This window comes from Columba livia, chromosome 7 (genome assembly GCF_036013475.1).
Source record: "Columba livia isolate bColLiv1 breed racing homer chromosome 7, bColLiv1.pat.W.v2, whole genome shotgun sequence".
NCBI lineage: Eukaryota > Metazoa > Chordata > Aves > Columbiformes > Columbidae > Columba > Columba livia.
The window spans coordinates 37860624-37866877 of NC_088608.1; the positions used below are offsets into that span (position 1 = coordinate 37860624).

Here is a 6254-nt window from a genome sequence, read left to right on the forward strand (position 1 = left end):
TAACAAGGAACATCATTCAGCCCATTTTTTCAGGTGGGGAAAAAAACGTGGAGTGCATAAATAGATGACATAGCATCTTAAAAGCATTGCAAAAATAGTTACGGATTTGAGTAGTAAAAATTTCACCTTACAGGGATGTTAGAGTTGTCACTCATATGAGGATATTCATAGTATGTAATAAAAAGGGAAAGCCTGAATTATTTATTCTAGCAGAGTTTAAATTATTTCCATGTAAACTTTTCAGAATAGGTTAGACAGAGAATATATTGCCCTTTAAAGGAATGTTAATAGAAATGTATAATTTAGAAGCCCTAAAAACACAAAATTCATGAGAAGTGTCAGTTATGACATGAAACTTAATATTGATCTGACTCTGAGAATTGGTTGAGTAAAGCTGGAGTCTTGCTCAAGAGATCTGCTCATTGTTTGCATTTACTGCCTTTTCTGACAAAAAGACCTCGTATTCCTTGATATTCCCATTAGCACTGCAACATGGGAACAGCCAGGGAAGATAATAGTCTCCAATTCCTCCCTCTGCATGACAAGCGGAATATTCTTGCTAGTTCATTGTCATTTTAGCACCTGTGCAAATCCGGTTCCCAAAGCGAAGGCAGCGCGGGTCTGTGCTTTGCTGGGGTTGTCGCTGGGGCTGCAGAGCTGCTCCTGGTGCCTGGATGCTGAACAGAACAGGAATCCAGCAGGACTCTGATCCCGGGTTTTGTTTGCAGAGCTGCTGGTTGTGAGGAAATCCACACAATAACCTGCTCTGCCCAGAAACTGAACAGGTCTCAGCCAAAAATAAGCCTGGAGCTCATGCTGTAACTTTAACAAACACTTCTACAGCTTCGCTTGCTGAGTACATTATGGCTTCTAGAAGGCTTCTTGGGAGACAGAAGGGAATAATTTGCAATAAATAATTCATTTAACAATTTTTATTCCTATTCACAAACAGTTGTGAAATTCTTACATTGATTCATTATTTGAAATTATTTTCCAGTGAGTTCATGGAAAAATACTAAGGCTTCAGATCATGCCACTTGGAAATTTTAGAATTAACTGTGCCTTCACACTGTGAAGCATGTAACTAACATATAAGTTGAATTGCATAACTATAACTTAAGCTATACAAATAATAATGTGTTTAATAACATGCAAATGTTGAAGTACAGAGTATTTAATTTAAGCAGTCTATGATACTTCTGTGAGTCACCTAATCGAACCTGGGAAACATAACCACATACCTTTGGTGGCTAAGAAGTCATGATTTGGATTTTAGCTGGGATGTAAGAGTTTAGTAATGCCAACAGATATTGAAAGCATGGCAGTAGCTGAACAAATATGTGATTGTAACAACAGTGTAGGATATTTCTGGGACTTACTATGGCATTTTTTCTTCACTTTTTCTTTTTTTAATCTGAAGCATTAGGACTGTGCATACTGGTGATATTTTAAGGGAGAACATATTCTCAACCCACCTCTACCTTTAGCCAAATTTTTCACTAGGGAATTCATTAGAATTTATGTATACTGGGAGCAATAAAAAAGTTTTATTTTGTGGAGTTTTTCTCATGATCATAACTCAGAGGAATTGCAGAATGTATTTGCTGGTCTGTACTTTACTGTCAGTGCTCAGGGAGTTTGTAACTTTCATGAAGTCTCATAAGTAGCTCCCAGGGGAGTTGTAGAAGGTTTGGGTTTGTTTCTTATTTCAGTGCGAACACAAATGTACCTGAGAATTTATTGAAGTTATGAGAGTCACCTGGATAAACTGGAGAGTTTATTGCAATAAAGTATATTTTTCTGTTCATGGTAACCATCTTAGCTGCTGACCAGTGCTTGTGACCTTTTAAGCTAAGCAGGCACTGTCGCAGTTTCTTCATTAGCTGCCGGGCAGGTAATTAAGCCGGAATCTTTCCTTTGGTTGATGTAGATTGACAGCCAATCCCATAAAAACTGTTGGAAGAAGAACTTCAACAGACCATAACTGAGGTCGCCAGATATGCTGAGTGCGGAGAGCACAATGTTGGTTTCAGTGAAATTTGCACCTGCTTATACCAGATTTGCACTTGCATCCAGCGCAGAGGCACCGGCCGTGCTTGCAGTCGCAGAGCTCTGCGGTGTGTTGCTGCTCCAGTCTGCTGGGAAGATGCTGTGGGCAGGTCCCAATGAGCTGATGAAAACATGAACCAGACATCACAGCTGCTTTGTAATGGCCCTGATAATTTATGTTAAGGTGAGCAACTTACTTGAAATCCAGCCATTTGCTGTAGTGTGGTGTTCCTACACATTTGCCTACAGGCTGAAGTGGTGGCAACACAATGTTAGGTACAAGGACTCCCTGTGTTCTCAGACTAACCAGCTCCTCCTCTCTTCTTGTTGTCTGCTGTTGAATCATCAACGTACCTGACAAAACAGAAGCAGGGAAGCTCACTTACCATTTTTTGGTTATGTCTACAATTTGCTTTGCTATCTGAAGGGAGCCACTGGGCTGGGAGACTTCTGTACACACATCCTCTTATCACATTCTTGTAGGTGTTATTTCAGCCTATAGTAGTGTTGTTGCAAACTCTCTCCACTGCTTCTTGAGGGCCTTGAGTTATCCCACAGCCTCTGCACCCACACAGCCCAGGCTTGTCTAGCAGGTACCATGCCCTCCTGTGGTCTGTGTTACACAGATGATATCACAATCACAGCTGCTACTGTTTACACATTACTAGCATTAAAGAACTATTCACTGCATGATCCTGTTCTCTTTACTACTGGCTTTTTTTTGTTTTGTCCAACCTGTTAATTTTGTATATCAGGGACAGACATATGGAGTTTCCTTCTTAGACAGCCCTTCTCAAACCAAGCCTACAGACTGGAAACTCTTCAATCTAGAGATGGCTTTCATGCAGCCCACCTAAGGAGCAGTGTAAGACCCAAGCCACTGCAGAGCTGACTCCTTTCCATGCTATCTGCTATAAGACTCTCTGAAGGAGCCACTGTTATCCAGTTCAGATGATCTACCCCGTGGGATTTACTTATTGCAATCAATGTTGAAGAGGAAGGAAGTGACTCAGTAGCAGAACTGTGGTAGTACATTGCTTGTCATGGTATTTGCCTTGTGGTACTCTCAGACCTACCCTGGACAACACGGTGCATAACATTCAGGCAAGAACTCCTGCCCTCTAAAGGTCTGAGGGTCTGTTGAAGTTTGCACTTGCGCGTTCTGCTGCTGGGTGTTGGACGCACTGCTTGTAAAGACATGAAGCTCACTGTTTGACTTCTTTGCTATCCAGAACGACTGTTTTTCATACAGGTCGTGCTCTGTTGAACAATGACCACAGGGTAGGTCATGCTCTTGATTGAGAATTCTGCTTGAGAATGAAATAGTGGCACCTAAAGGAGCTTCTCCTTGTGTCTGTGGGCAGGGGTATGAGTTTCTGAGGTAAAAATAGACATCTACCAGCACCTGAGCAGGCCAAGGGAATCTTCTGGCTTAATGTAGAGCCTGGCATCTGGCCTACTATAAATACTGCCATTGCCTCTGTTTGCCCATCCTGTTTGTAGAGTTTTTGCCATATTGTCATGGCATAATTCATCTCTCATAATTCATTGCAAAGCAGTTGGCACCTGGCAGATGGCAACTCCTTCCTCAGGAGGCACCACGGCTGTCACAGGGAAAAGTGGTGCCTCCCTCTCCTGACTGTGATTCTCATGTGCCTTGTCTTAGAAACAAGGCTCTCTTGGCATTGTGTGCTGCTGTGTCCCTCCAGACCCTGCGGGGCTCTGTCTCAGGTTAGATGCAGTGACATTGTGTCTGTCTCTGCTGCCTCCTTGAGCACTGATTGTTGTATCTGCTCTTTGCTCTCAGCTCAAAAGGAGTCTCTGTTCCTTCCTTAAGTCCCACAGACAGCCTAAAAGGACCAGAGCAGGTCTCAGGTTCCTGCCACTTCTCTGTGTTCATGCTGTTCTTTTGCAGGTGCGTACGTGTTCAAAGAGATTATGGGGCAATGCCTCCTGCTCAGCTCTGAAATACTCTGAAAAACACCACTCTTGGTGTCCCTGGCGTGTTTTTTCTGACCAACTCTGAACCACAAGAAGCACAGAAGTCAGGACACAAAATTAATTCTTGTGAGATTTCATGTTCCCTTAACACTTCATTTGTGCCTCTGTACTTTTCGTGTTTGGGCAGAAATGGAGCATTTCTGATGAAGGCTGAAAGTCTGCTATTTTCCCCTCTGTGAAAGGTAGTGTTTTTTTTCTGTGTGTTGTGATGGTGTTTAGTGGTGTGTTTGCTTGGTTTTGGTTTTGTGTGTGTTTTTTGTTTGGTTGGTTTTGGTGGTCCTGTGGGGTTTTTTGTTTGTTTCCTTGTTTGTTAAAAACCCAATACAAACAAACAAAAACCAAACAACGGCAACAAAACAAACAGCAAACCCAAACTTATGAGGTGCCTGCAGAGGTTTGGGTTCAGGAGTCCAGGGCAAAAGCTGAGGCTGTATGAAGATTGATGGTATGTTCTCTCTAGCCTTTCAGATTAGGGTGAGAAGGGAGAAGTGCCTGTTGGTGTTTGTAAGTCTAGGTAACAGCATATTGAGGTCTTGAGCATAATTTATCTCCTCCTGTCCATGCCCAGACAACACAATGAGACTGAGTTTCAAAAAGAAGGTGGTCTCTGAGGACAGTGTTTTGGCACAAGATGAGGCAAACTCATGCTGCCCGATCGGGCTCCAGCCTCTGTGAGAAGGTGCCAAACCACACAGCCGCAGCAAAGGGTGGGGAGCCCCATATCTGTGTTATTCTGCCTTGGCGACGTGTTGCTGGTGGCTTCTCTTGTGGGCAGCAAGAGTGCAAGGCCCTGTCTTGTGGTTCTGGGCTGGCCTCTCTGTTCCTCGGCTGCTGTTCCCTGTGCCACGACCTCTTAGCACTTTTTTCTGCATTGCTCTATCTACAGCAATGTCATCTTATAAGATGCACGCTTTGTATCTGCTGATGTCAGCGTGAAAAGAAGAGAAGGAAATCGTCCTTTCACTTAAAGTGTTGTAAATCAATCCAGTAAACCAGACTATATATTATGCTTTTGTTACTGAGAGTTAAATTACAAGGAAATGAATGGTGCATAATAATTCCCCATGTCACTGAATTCTTTGCTTCTCAGCAAAATAGTCTCTCACACTTAAGCAGGTTTACAGTGCTGATCCCATCGCTGTGGGAGAGGCGCTCTCTAGTGGTTTTTTGTCTGAAAAATTGCTGCTGGGTGGTGGCTGGACAGCTCAAAATAGACTCATCTAAATGTGGGCAATTATGACAGGAAGCTGTATTCTGATAAGTCATGTTATTCCAGTCCAAGATTTGTTTTGGTGAAATAACATATTCCCTAAAAGGCTAAGGGGTTCTTTTGTATTTATTGAAGGTATTATTAGATAAACTGTGAGCTCATGTTTATCATCCTTGCAGCCTGATTCCATCAAGGGTAAAACGGTAACCAATAATTCCATTTTGAAGAGTAATGTTTATTTCAGTTCCCAACTGCATTTGGTGATCAGCACTTGTAAGGCTGGACTTGTTTCAGCTGGGTTTGGTGGTTGAAGACTGTGGAGTGAGTGTGCGTACGTCTAGGTATGACCAGTCCCCTCTTTCATGCTAGATTTACAGGTACCTATAGCTAATGTTGTCAAAAGGAATCTTAAAAAATTACCCAAGAATCCAACCATTTGGCACTGTTCCAGGGGTATGGGTGCATGCACATCACATCTTTGCAACCTCCGAAGCTTGAGCCTAGAAGGTGTCTGCATGTTCAAGAAACCTTTTCTGATATCAGTCCTGTGGTGAGGATGACGAGGGACTGAGGGAAGGGTTTAACTGGAAACGAAGGCTGGTACAGAAGTTCTGAGTCTTTGAAGGGATGGTCATTTCCCCTTAGGAGTCCCTTGGGATCTGCTCGTTTCAGGCAGTAAAGCCTTACAGCCTGGTGTGGCAGGAGAGTTCAACTGAGAGCTTGACATGTTGTGTTTTGGGCAAGGTGTCCTGCTGTGGGATGATGGGATGAAGGATATGCGCTGGTTTTGAGTGCTAACATGGGGTAGGATTTGCTCTGAATTCAACAGGATCACAACAGCAGGCGGCTGAGAAGGGCTCTACTAGGCTGAGGCAGCAAGAGCACTATCCCTCTCTTCTGACCATCCTCAGTTTCTGTTTCGAACTGCACGTTAAAAAATTACACTACTTCAGAGCTTTTTGTGGAACATGGTGGCTATGTTGTGGTTTGACTT

The 6254-nt window shown here is 43.2% G+C and overlaps 1 long non-coding RNA gene across 1 annotated transcript; it reads right to left on the reverse strand.

Moving 5' to 3' along the window:
* Positions 1 to 1946: 1946 nt before the first annotated feature.
* On the reverse strand, positions 1947 to 2666 carry LOC110359881 (uncharacterized). Its single transcript, XR_002415366.2, has 3 exons — positions 2510 to 2666; positions 2247 to 2403; positions 1947 to 2170 (listed from the first exon to the last, which is right to left on the reverse strand). It is a non-coding gene; the product is annotated as an uncharacterized LOC110359881 (long non-coding RNA).
* Positions 2667 to 6254: the final 3588 nt, after the last annotated feature.